This window comes from Leucoraja erinacea, chromosome 15 (genome assembly GCF_028641065.1).
Source record: "Leucoraja erinacea ecotype New England chromosome 15, Leri_hhj_1, whole genome shotgun sequence".
NCBI lineage: Eukaryota > Metazoa > Chordata > Chondrichthyes > Rajiformes > Rajidae > Leucoraja > Leucoraja erinaceus.
Window position 1 is genome coordinate 23,599,453 of NC_073391.1, and position 12,303 is coordinate 23,611,755.

The 12,303-nt window shown below is 42.3% G+C and overlaps 1 protein-coding gene across 2 annotated transcripts in view; it reads left to right on the plus strand.

Annotated features, from left to right (window-relative positions):
• The window catches only part of atrnl1b (attractin-like 1b), a 704,553-nt gene that overhangs the window by 303,029 nt on the left and 389,221 nt on the right, over window positions 1-12,303 (plus strand). The gene's annotated exons all lie outside the window — the stretch shown is intronic.

Genomic DNA, 12,303 nt, shown 5'->3' on the forward strand with positions numbered 1-12,303 from the left:
AAATTAACATAAAACCTGTTTTTTAATATGGTTTTGTACAATTTTATAGATTACTAGACCAAGTGCAGACCCGTTGGGTCTGTTTCCCCAACAGCGTTTGCAGGGGGGGGAGGGGGGCGTGATGTGTGAAGAGGGGAGGGAGGAGGAGGAAACGGGATAGATTTGGGAGGGAAAGTAGAGCGCGGTAGGGGGTGAGAGATGGGGAGAGAGATGTGGGGAAGGGGGGATGGGGAGGAGGGAGGGATGGGGGAGAGGTGGGGGGAAAGAGGGGAAAGAGTCGGGGAGGAGAGTGGAGGAGAACGGGGAGAGAAGTGGAAGAGTGGGGAGGGAGGTGGAGGGAGGGGGTAGCGGGAGTGATGGAAGAGGGACAGAGGGATAGGGGAAGGGGGTGGGGGGGGAGAGAGGGAAGGGGGTGAGGTAGACAGGGAAGGGGGGGGGGGGAGAGAGGGAGAGGGATGGGAGAGGGGTGAGGAGAGGGGGAGGAGAGAGTGGGAGAGAAGTGAAAGAGTGGGGAGGGAGGGAGGGAGGGAGGGGTAGAGGGGTAGCGGGAGTGGTAGAAGAGGGATGGGGGAGTGGTGGAAGAGGGACAGAGGGGTAGGGGATGGGGTGGGGGAGAGAGGGGAAGGGAGGGAAAGAGAGAGGGGGGGGGGGGGAGAGGCGTGAGGTAAGGGGGATAGAAGTGGAAGAGTGGGGGGGAGGGGTAGGGGGAGTGGTGAAAGAGGGACAGAGGGGTAGGGGGAAGGGGGTGGTGGTAGCGAGGGAAGGGGGTGGGGGAGAGAGAGATGGGTGGGAGAGGGAGAGGGGTGGGGAGAGGGAAACATAGAAATTAAGTGCAGGAGTAGGCCATTCGGACCTTTGAGCCTGCACCACCATTCAATATGATCATGGCTGATCATCCAACTCAGTATCCTGTACCTGCCTTCTCTCCATACCCCCTGATCCCTTTAGCCACACGGGCCACATCTAACTCCCTCTTAAATATAGCCAATGAACTGGCCTCAACTACCCTCTGTGGCAGAGAGTTCCAGAGACTCACCACTATCTGTGTGAAAAATGTTTTCCTCATCTCAGTATTAAAGAATTTCCCCTTTATCCTTAAACCGTGTCCCGCTTGTCCTGGACTTCCCCAACATCGGGAACAATCTTCCTGCATCAGACAAATGCAATTCAGGACTTTTCACTTCACAAGCAAAGTCAGAATGACAGTTAGTGAAGAATTTGAATAATCGCTGAGCGTTCTCTATGGCAACACTGTATTTGAGCATTGGGCATTATGACATCACACGATGGAACGTTCACCAGGGGCTGGGCTCCTGCAAAGGCATATGTAAATGAATCCATTCCGATTGGCCATCTGTGAGCATTGGGCATTGTGACATCACACGATGGAACATTCACCAGGGGGCTGGGGCTGGGGCTGGGGCTGCTTCTATTGGTGAGAAGCCTGTTTATTTTTGAAATATTGTGGTGGGGTGGGGGTGAAGGATTTGATTAAAAAAGTGTACTTAAACATGACGAAATGTAATGAGGAGCGGATACTTAGAAAGAAAAGCGAAATCTCTACCGAAATGGAAAAGACGTCGGCGATTCTGCGTCCGGTTTCGGAGTTGCGGTGAATCAAAGGAAGAAACGCGGCCGGAAGCCGTACATGCAAATGGATCCATTCCGATTGGACGTCCGCAAGCGTCGGGCATCGCGATTGGACGTCCGCGAGCATCGGGCATTGTGACATCGCACGGCGGGAACGAATCGAAAGGCAGGAAGGGATCCGTACGGCAGGTGGTCGGATGGGGCGAGAGTTTTAAAAGTATACTAGACCAAGTGCAGACCCGTTGGGTCTGCTCCCCCAATGGTGCGATCCCCCAACCCAATATTCCACCATGCACCCGTCTCCTCCAATGGAACTGAAGCCGTTCCCAAAAGTAAGATTCCAGCACTGCCCTGCCTCCCTCAGCAGTGGATTTAAAAACAAAATCCAATGGCACCTACCCTGCCTGCTGCAGCAGTGAAAAGTTCAGAGTGTTCCTGTCTTGCAACTTTGTTTCGAAGTGTGTTGGAAGCTGACATGTAAATGGAGAAGCCAGTTAATTTTGAAATACTTGGGTGTGGAGGGGGGGGGGGGGAGAGAAGGATTTGATTAAAAACGTGCACTTCAACCCGACGAAATGTAATGAGGAACGGATACTTAGAAAGAAAAGCGAAATCTCTACCGAAATGGAAAAGATCTCGGAGATTGAGCGTCTGGATTGGGCGTGGCAATGAATCAAAGGAAGAAATGCAGCCGGCAGCCGTACATGCAAATGAATCCATTCCGATTGGACATCTGCGAGCATCGGCCATTCCGATTGGACATCTGCGAGTATCGGGCACGAATTGAAAGGCAGGAAGGGCGCCGGACGGCAGTCGGTCGGATGGCCCCAGAGTTTTATAGATAGATAGATAGATAGATAGATAGATAGATAGATAGATAGATAGATAGATAGATAGATAAAGAAAGAAGGTAGAGCACAGGAGTAAAACAAAATATTAAAAGTAGATATTCTGCATTTCAAAGAATATACAAAATAAAAAATAGTGGCTACATATTGACAACAAAAATATTTTGGTGTATGATCACCACCAAAAATTAATTTGTTTCATTATTTGCTGCTTTCACCTTGCTGAAGGTTGTGGCCTCATTTAAGGGGACATCACAGCACTTTTTTATAAACAAGGTTGAATGGCATGCATTTATACTGCATTTATACTGATACAGAGAAGTGTATCCTTCTGTTTCCTCTGAATAATGTAATGACAGTTCTTCTATAATGACAAACCTGGATGTGATTTGTCAAAAATGGTCCTTTGAAGACGTTTACCCAGTTAGATCAAAAGTTTTACTGCTTCTTTAAGTGAAGTTGAACTCAAACAGTATTTGGCTGTGGCTCCAGGCCACAGAAACAAATGGTATAAGAAACAATGTAGATTGAAAGCTCTTAAAAGATGGGAAGGTACGACTGCAAAAACAGAGTTTAAAACCTAAGAGATTTTAGAATGAATACCACAATGGCAATTGCAAGCTATTACAATTAGCCCATAAGTAAAAAGTAATAGGTAGACAAATGTCTGAAGAAGGGTTTTAGCCCGAAACGTTGCCTATTTCCTTCGCTCCATAGATGCTGCCGCACCCGCTGAGTTTCTCCAGCACTATTGTCTACCTTCGATTTTCCAGCATCTGCAGTTCCTTCTTGAAGAGTAAAAAGTAATACCTGGTTTCATTGTCATTTATGTGTCATTAGATTTATTAACCAGGTCAACCGGACAGTATTTTTGTGTGTATGGAATAGGCTTCTTTTCATTGATGTGCTGAGAATGCAATTTTAATTTGCACTGGATACGGAACAGTTTATTAAATACTGCAAATGGCATGTCAATAAAAGCTGAATCACTGTCTCCTCTGCTAACTGTTACATAGTATAACATATATATAGAAATATCCATTCGCATTAAGGACGTTTAAATGATTTTCATTGGAAACACGGGTTCAAATCTGTCGTAAAGGTGAAATAAATGGACACATTGCACATAATACATATAATGGGCAAAAATCATCATCTATTTATTGCACAGCTAGAAATCAGATTCTAGACCATATAATACTAGAAATGCTTGCCTGTGCAATATTCAATTACGGATAAAACAGATGAAATGTTGACTTTCTAATTGAAGTTTAAATAAGAGACTAGACTAATATGATACTTTGCTACTTTGTGCATTGGTTACATCTGAGAAACAGTAGATGCAAAGCATTCTGGTGTGGAGTTTTGAGATGCAGATTTGAGGCTGCACTTGGAGTTAACCGCATGCATTTTCACTGCCTTATTCATCCTATGTTAAGCTTTATAAAACAGCTCACTCGCAGTAAGAGATAAGCAGTTATTTCAAACAATTGAATATTTCAACATGATGAAGGAACTAATTCTAGGTTGGCTGCTCAGTGCAAGATGTCACTTTGCTCTCACCAGCTGTTGTTTCAACTTGGAGCGAGCATTAGTTACTTCTACAACTGAACTAGAATACACCAATGTCACATCATAAAAGCATTACAGGAAACTTGAAGGAGGATGAACTGTGCAAACTGATTTGCATAATCTGGTAAATATCAAAATAACAAAAATAACAAAATATCAAATAATGAAACTTGTTGTTCTGTAAACTCACTTCATACACTCCATGCATTTGGTGCCTAACCTAAAAAACACGTCAAATATGTTGTACTTTAACATTATTCTTTAATGGCGATAAAGTGTATGAAACATTTATTTTGCCTTATGGTACATGATGAGAATTATATATTTAACAACTTGGATTTTTCGCACCATCTGTCATATTATTGCAAATAATTGATGCTTAAATTACTCTCGCTCAACCGCTCATACTGTTTTTCGTTGAAGTTTCTCTTGAAATAATTTACCCAACCCATTCTCTAGACCTATCTTATGAAAGCTTTTGTCATTCTGGCCTTCATAAAGACATAGAATCAAAGAGTGATGCGATGTGAGAACAGGCCCATTGGCCCAACGTGCCCACACCGGCCAACATATCCCTGCTACACTGGTCCCACCTGCATGCGTTTAGTCCATATCCCCCCCCAAACTTGTCTTATCCTTGTACCTGTCTAGCTGTTTCTTAAACGTTGGGATAGTCCCTGCCTCAACTACCTCATCTGGCAGCTTGTTCGATATACCCACCACCCTTTGTGTGAAAATGCATCTGTCACAGAATGGAGTTTTGTATTTGGGATGTTACAGTTGTACACGTTTAGTTTAGTCTAGTGATACAGAGTGGAAACAGGCCCTTTGGCCCACTTGGTCCACGCCGACCAGCGATCCCTGCACATTAACACTATCTTACACCCACTAAGGACAATTTTGTTCATTTACCAAGCCAATTAACCTACAAACCTGTGCGTCTTTGGAGTGTGGGAGGAAACCAAAGATCTTGGAGAAACATAGAAACATAGAAAATAGGTGCAGGAGTAGGCCATTCGGCCCTTCAAGCCCGCACTGCCATTCAATATGATCATGGCTGATCATCCAACTCAGTATCTTGTACCTGCCTTCTCTCCATACCCCCTGATACCTTTAGCCACAAGGGCCACATCTAACTCCCTCTTAAATATAGCCAATGAACTGGCCTCAACTACCTTCTGTTTCCCCCTTATCCTTAAACTGTGACCCCTTGTTCTGGAAAACCCACGCAGGTCATGGGGAGAATGTACAAACCCGTAGTCGGTATCGAACCCGGGTCTCCAGCGCTGCATTCGCTGTAAGGCAGCAACTCTAGTGCTGCGCCACCATAACCGCTAACGTTGGTAAGACGGCACATGGAGTTTTGGTCACCCTGCTATATGAAGGATGTCATTAAGTTGGAAAGAGTGCACAAAAGATTCATGAGGATGATGCCAGTACTCGAGGGACTGAGTTGTATTAGAGGTTTGGCAAGCTAGGATTTTATTCTTTGGAACATAGGTTTGAGTGATTATATTCTGGAGAGGCATGGATAAGGTGAATCACACAATCGTTTCCCCAGGGTCGAGGAATCAAGAACTAGAGGGCATAGATTTAAAGTAAGAGTGGAAAGATTTAATAGGATCCTGCGGAGCAATTTTTTCACATGGAGGGTGGTGTGTATAGGGAACAAATGGGCATAGAAAGTGGTTGAGGTAGTGTTTGCACCAATCCTCGTAGTACTCAATGCACGAGGCAACACGATCTCATATTAGTCTCATCTCTGTCATTTAAAGTGCAGTACAAATACATCTTATTAGTAATTGGACATTGTGCAAGCTTGTACATTATTGTTACATGGTCCAGCATCTGCTCTCCATTTCTGGCATGGCCTATTTTTGTAAATCTATGGGACGTGTAACGCAAATGTTTATTTCATCTGTGTGATGAAGCTGAACCCCTTCCTTTGTAAAGAAAATACATACATTTCTTATGCCTCCATATCAAAGGATTGTTCTACATATACCACCTCTCTGTCAGTAGGAGATTCAACTTTAGATGGCATAGCCATTTGTAGTATTTGCCAAAAGGTACCTTTTCCGGTGTAGAATAAAATAAAATAGAATTGAATAAAATAGCATTTTCAGCACAATCTGAAGGATCTGCAGATGCTGGAAAATCGAAGGTAGTCAAAAATGCTGGAGAAACTCAGCGGGTGAGGCAGCATCTATGGAGCGAAGGAAATAGGCAATGTTTCGGATTGAGGCCCTTCTTCAGAACTCTATTTCCTTCGCTCCATAGATGCTGCCTCACCTGCTGAGTTTCTCCGGCATTTTTGCCTATTTTCAGCACAATAGTGCGTTAAAATAAAATAAAGCTTATTCCATACATTTTCATTCTAAAGTTAAAATGTTTGAATACTTTCAGATTTATCTAGTTAATAAAATAATTGATGCATAAATGTGAGTGAGAAAAATATTATATTTTCTTTATTTGTAGGAAAGGGTTTCGACCCGAAACATCACCCATTCCTTCTCTCTAGAGATGCTGCTTATCCCGCTGAGTTACTCCAGCAATTTGTGTCTACCATATTTTCTTTATGGGCTAACTGTATAAGTAGTTCTGCCATGTTGCAGTGGTCATGTTCCTTATAATAATAACATTGTATCAATGGGAAAGTGGAGTGATAGTGAGGGTCAGCTTGGCATTAGCTTCAGTTCACCTGCAAGATTTTCAAAAATAAAGGTTTTTTCTAACAGGAATGGGTTTATTTGTTGTGACTGCAAGGTCCTAATGCTAAAGGGTGCATGTTGAGCGAGAAAACCAAGTGCTGGCAGAAGACAGCAGGTCAGGTAGCAGGTCAGCTGGGAAATAGGCAGGTGACATTTTGGGTGGAGATCGTTCTTCAGATTGATTCAATATGGGGAAGAATGTTGGAAAAGTGCGGTGGAGTTGGGGCAAAGTCTGGCAAGTGATGGTTGGTTGCAGGTGGGGGAGTGATTGGGAAACGGGTGGAGTAAATGGCCAAAGCTGGAAGTGAAAAGGAGCCAAACGTTTGACAGATTAGGAATGTGAAAGAGTGGAAGGCTGGGGGAAGAGATATGGGTGTGAGGGGAAAGAGGGGTGAACCCCATTTTTACTTTTTTTCCCCCCCCCCCCTCCTTCCTGGCCCCGCATACCCATATCCCTCTCTCCCACGCTTCTTCTTTCCTTATCTGACATCCTTTTCTCTCCTTGTTACTTTTGGCATTTGTCCCTTACTCCACCCATCTGCTAACCCCACTTTCCTACCGCCTCCATCTACCTTCTCTGTGCCCCACCTGGACTCACATCCATTTCTTCCTTCCCCCCCTTTTGTGAACCAACATCTGCAGTTCCTTGTTTCTATTCTCTAGTTATCGTTTATCAGGCTTTGTCCCACCCACACCTCTCTTTTTCATCGTCCTTCCCCCCCACCCCCAACAATCAGTCAGATGAAGGGTTCTGAGCCGAAACATCGTGTGTCCATTTTCATTCACAGATGCTGCCTGACCTTCTGAGTTCATGAGATCATAAGTGATAGTAGAATTAGGCCATGTGGTCCATCAAGTCTACTCTGCCATTCAATCATGGCTGATCTATCTGTCGCTCTTATCCCCAATCTCCTGCCTTCTCCCCATAACCTCTGACACCCGTACTATACAAGATTAGCACATCGTTTTTTTTCCCTCACAATGCCAACATTTACATTTGTATCTCCAAAGACCATATATTACATTGTTTAACAGAGCATCATTGCACAAGTATCAATAGAAATGATTGCTTGTCAACTTCAATAGCTGCCTCCGGTGAAAGTTGCAACTGTGTTCGTAAGAGACAATGATGTTTGTTTACTTTTGAGAGATTAAATCTTTTTCTTCCAACACTGAATTGTTTCCAAAATGGTTTGAGGTTTGTCAATTTTCAAAGTAACTTTCAAAAGGTTCTCTAGTTCATGATTAAAATTACGATACAACCAATTGCCAGTGCAATAAAAATAGTCTTCCCTATTCATCAATCCTATATGTGCTATGGAAACATGCACTGTAGCAGCACTACCTTCAATTAATTTCAAAGAGACACAAGAAACTGCAGATGCTGTATTCTTGAGCAAAATGCCAAGTGCTGGAGGAACTCAGCAGGTCAGGCAGTATCAGACTGAAGAAAGGTCCCAACCTGAATCGTCGTCTGTGCATTCCCACCACAAATGCTGCATGACCCACTGAGTTCTTCCAGCACTTTGTTATTTGCTTGTAATTACTTTCAACTGCAATTGTAGAAAATATCCATTCTACTTTTTCTGAAAAGTTAATCCCTTAGTTTTTAAAGTCTGTGTATATTCCTAACTTTGTTTTTCAGGAGCTCTTGGTCTAATTTGTTTCTAATACTGTTTGATTCTGTGTTCAAAGCAGCACTGGCATTGGATGTGGGTTCAACTTGACATACATCAAAGCAGCAGGAAGAATTGATCTAACTGGCAATATTTGTTAGTATATCCCACCCAAAGGACCATTTATTTTTTGATAATTCATGTCCTAGTTTGTCTAATTATACAGTTGAACTGTCATCATATTACTTGGAGTAACTTGAAAGATGCACTTTTCTTTACTGAGAATTTTCAGCTAAAATTCAACATTGTTTATAAAAAGTGCTACAATTTGTCCCAACCTCTAGCTAGGTGAATGCAGGTTGTCGCAAAACAAATTAGATCATGGTTTTTGATACAACGCCACCAAATGCTGGAAACACTCAGGAGATCAGGAAGCATTTGTGGAAAGCACACATTGCTGATATTTTAGTTCATCAGAACATGAGAAAATAGCAGGAGTAGGCAGCCGGGCCTCTCCATCTGCCCTTGTCATTAATATGATTGTGGCTGATCTATGCTGGTTTGAATTCCTTTTCTTTAAAGTGCAGAAGAATGAGGGGACATCTCACTTACTACATACTTAAAGCCCAATGAGGCAGGGATATGGTGAACAAAAAATGATGAGCTCTGCCCAGTCCATAACAGGTATTGTCCTCCCACCATCAAATAAATCTACATGGGTCACTGCATTAAAACGCATCCTTGGAGAGACCCACATCTCCCTGGCCATGCCCTTATTGAGAAAAAGGTATAAGAGCCTGAAAACTGTAACTTCCAGGTTCAGGAGCAGCTTCTTCCCAACAACCATCAGGCTATTAAAAATGACAACCTTCAACTTCAAAAGGAGTAGACCTGAGGGCATTGTTTTTGCTTTGGTATTATTGTTTGTTCTTTATGTGCTGGTTTGTTTATTATGGTGTTTATAGAGTACTGTGTTTTTATACCTGTTGTGCTGCTGAGAAATAAGAATCTCGTCATTCCGTTTTGGGACATGTGACAATACAAAACTCTTGACTTCTGATGCAGGGTAAATGTTTCCTTTAGAAGGTTTGGATCAATGGCAAAGTTTCAAAATAATGGGTAGGTTTGTTTGGATTGCGTTGTGAAATACCTTCATACAGAGGTGATGAATATTTGGACCTCTGCCTGGATGGCTGTGGGAGCTCAATCATTCTCTTTTTTCAGAAAGAGATCAATTGAATTATGGATATTAAGCAAATCAAAGGTTGTGGTAATTATGCAAGAAAATGGCACTGAGGTAGAAGATCAGCTATGACCTTGAAAAATTGCTAAATGGGTTTGATAGCCCAAAAGACCTCCTGTTTTTATGTTAGTTGCTGTTGGGCACAATGACAAGACCATAGATGTACTGTGGGATCATATGAGCAAACTACTGTTCTCCAGCATATTCCAGTGTTTATCAATGGATTGGCTCACTGCTCATTCACAGCTGCAGTGCTTGTGTCAGTGAATTTTGTACATAAAATAAAATTTACAGATGCAGTTTATGCATAATATGTTTGTGACCTTGATTGGCAAACATACAGCGTTCATTATTATGGTGATAATCTAATTCCCCTTTCCTTTTGCTCTGCTCATTGGATTTTTCATCCCCAAAAACAAAAAAACGGAATTGATGTTAATTTTATTATTGGTTAGCTGCACAATCCTGTTCTAATATAGTTGTGTTAAAATATATTTAAAATATATTTTTATTTATTACCGTGTGAGAGTTTAATTCCCCAGTTCAAGTGAAAAGGGCACAGACACAAACAGCTGGTCAACACCCTAACAGCAATGAAAATAACACTTAGGTTCCCAACAGCTTTGTAGTGTTGTGCATCTAGAGTGCAACTGATGTCTGTATTTGGTCATTCATCTTATATATTTAAAAATATGTATGTCTTGTTTACACATTGTACAGTATTTCAATTTGTATTCCATGTAGTTTTCATACATAATTCAAAGTGTACTGCATGCAAATAATTTTGGTTTGTGATTGCTGTTTCCCCTGCAGACAATAAAAAATACAGTTCACCAAGGATGAGAGTCACATGTAAAAGTGAAACTGCTTGCCTGTAATCTGCTGCTTATTTTATAAATAACTTGCAATAAAAATAATAATGTTGTTAATATTTCCAATTATAGTTGTTGCTTCCGATAAAATGGTGGACAATGTAAATGTTTATTGGGTTAAATAAATTCCTGAATAGATTAGCAATGCTCATGCTTTTAATTCCATATTTTGTGCAACATTTCAAAAAATGTGCCATATCAATAAATGCATTTTCCTGTTTCAGTGAGGACTTTCGTTTTCAAATGTGGCTCATTTGACTGCATTTTTGCCTCTGACTGAGAAAATCGTACATTCTTGTCCCACTCCAGAAAAGGAGTAAAAATCGCGTAGTTTACTAAGGGACATGGTAGAGTTGAAAGTACCTGTACATCTTTTGTAAGAGAAATTTAATTCTCAATTCAATTCCCTACTCTGCTTGCTTAGGTGAATGAGAGAGATGCTAATTTTTAAAAGTAGATTTATTACATGTTCTGGCCAATCTTTTCCCCAACTAAAAATGACTGAAACCGACCATCTGGTATTATTTCCAGCTCCGCTTTTTGTTGTTCATACAGTGCATTCAGAAAGTATTCAGACCCCTTCACTCTTCCACATTCTGTTACGTTACAGCCTTATTCTAAAATGAATTTAATTATTTTTTTAATCATCAATCAACACACAACACCCCATAATAAAAAAGCAAAAACAGGTGTTTAGAAATTTTTGCAGATTAATTAAAAAGAAACAACTGAAATATCACATTTACATAATTACAAAGTACATTCAGACCCTTTACTCAGTACCTTGTTGAGGCACCTTTGGCAGCGATTACAGCCTTGGGTCTTCGTGGGTATGACGTTACAAGCGTGACATACCTGTGTTTGGGTAATTTCTCCCATTCTTCTCTGCCGATCCTCTCAAGCTCTGTCAGGTTGGATGGGGAGCGTCAATGCACAGCTATTTTCAGGTCCCTCCAGACATGTTCAATTGGGTTCAAGTCCGGGCTCTGGCTGGGCCACTCAAGGACATTCACAGACTTGTCACCAAGCCACTCCAGTGTTGTTTTAGCTGTGTGCTTAGGGTCATTGTCCTGTTCGAAGGTGAACTCCATTCCAGTCTGAGGTCCAGAACGCTCTGGAGCAGGTTTTCATAAAGGATCTCTCTGTACTTTGCTCCGTTCATCTTTTCCTCGTTCCTGACTATTCTCCCAGTTCCTGCCGCTGAAAAACATCCCCACAGCATGATGCTGCCACCACCATTCTTCACCGTATTGGTCGGGCGATGAGCGGTGCCAAAGAGTTCAATCTTGTTTTCATCAGACCAGAGAATCATGTTTCTCATGGTCTGAGATTCCTTTAGGTGCCTTTTGGCTGAGGGCTGTCATGTGCATTTTCCGGAGGAGTGGCTTCTGTCTGGCCACTGTACCATAAAGGCCTGAATGGTGGAGTGCTGCAGATATGGTTGTCCTTCTGGAAGGTTCTCCCATCTCCACAGAGGAATTCTGGAGCTCTGTCAGAGTGACATTAGGTTCTTGGTCACCTCCCTAACCAAGGCCCTTCTCCCCTGATTGCTCAGTTTGGCTGGGCGGCCAGCTCTATGAAGAGTCCTGGTGGTTCCAAAGTTCTTCCATTTAAGAATGACAGAGGCCACTGTGCTCTTCGAGACCTGCAATGCTGCAGAAATTGTTTTACACCCTTCCCCAGATCTGAGTCTCGGAGGTCTATGGACAATTCCTTCGTCTTCATGGATTGCTTTTTGCTCTGACATGCTGTCAACTGTGGGACCTTATACAGACATGTGTGTCCAAATCATGCCCAATCAATTTAATTTACCACTGGTGGACTCCAATCTAGTTGCAGAAATATCTCAAG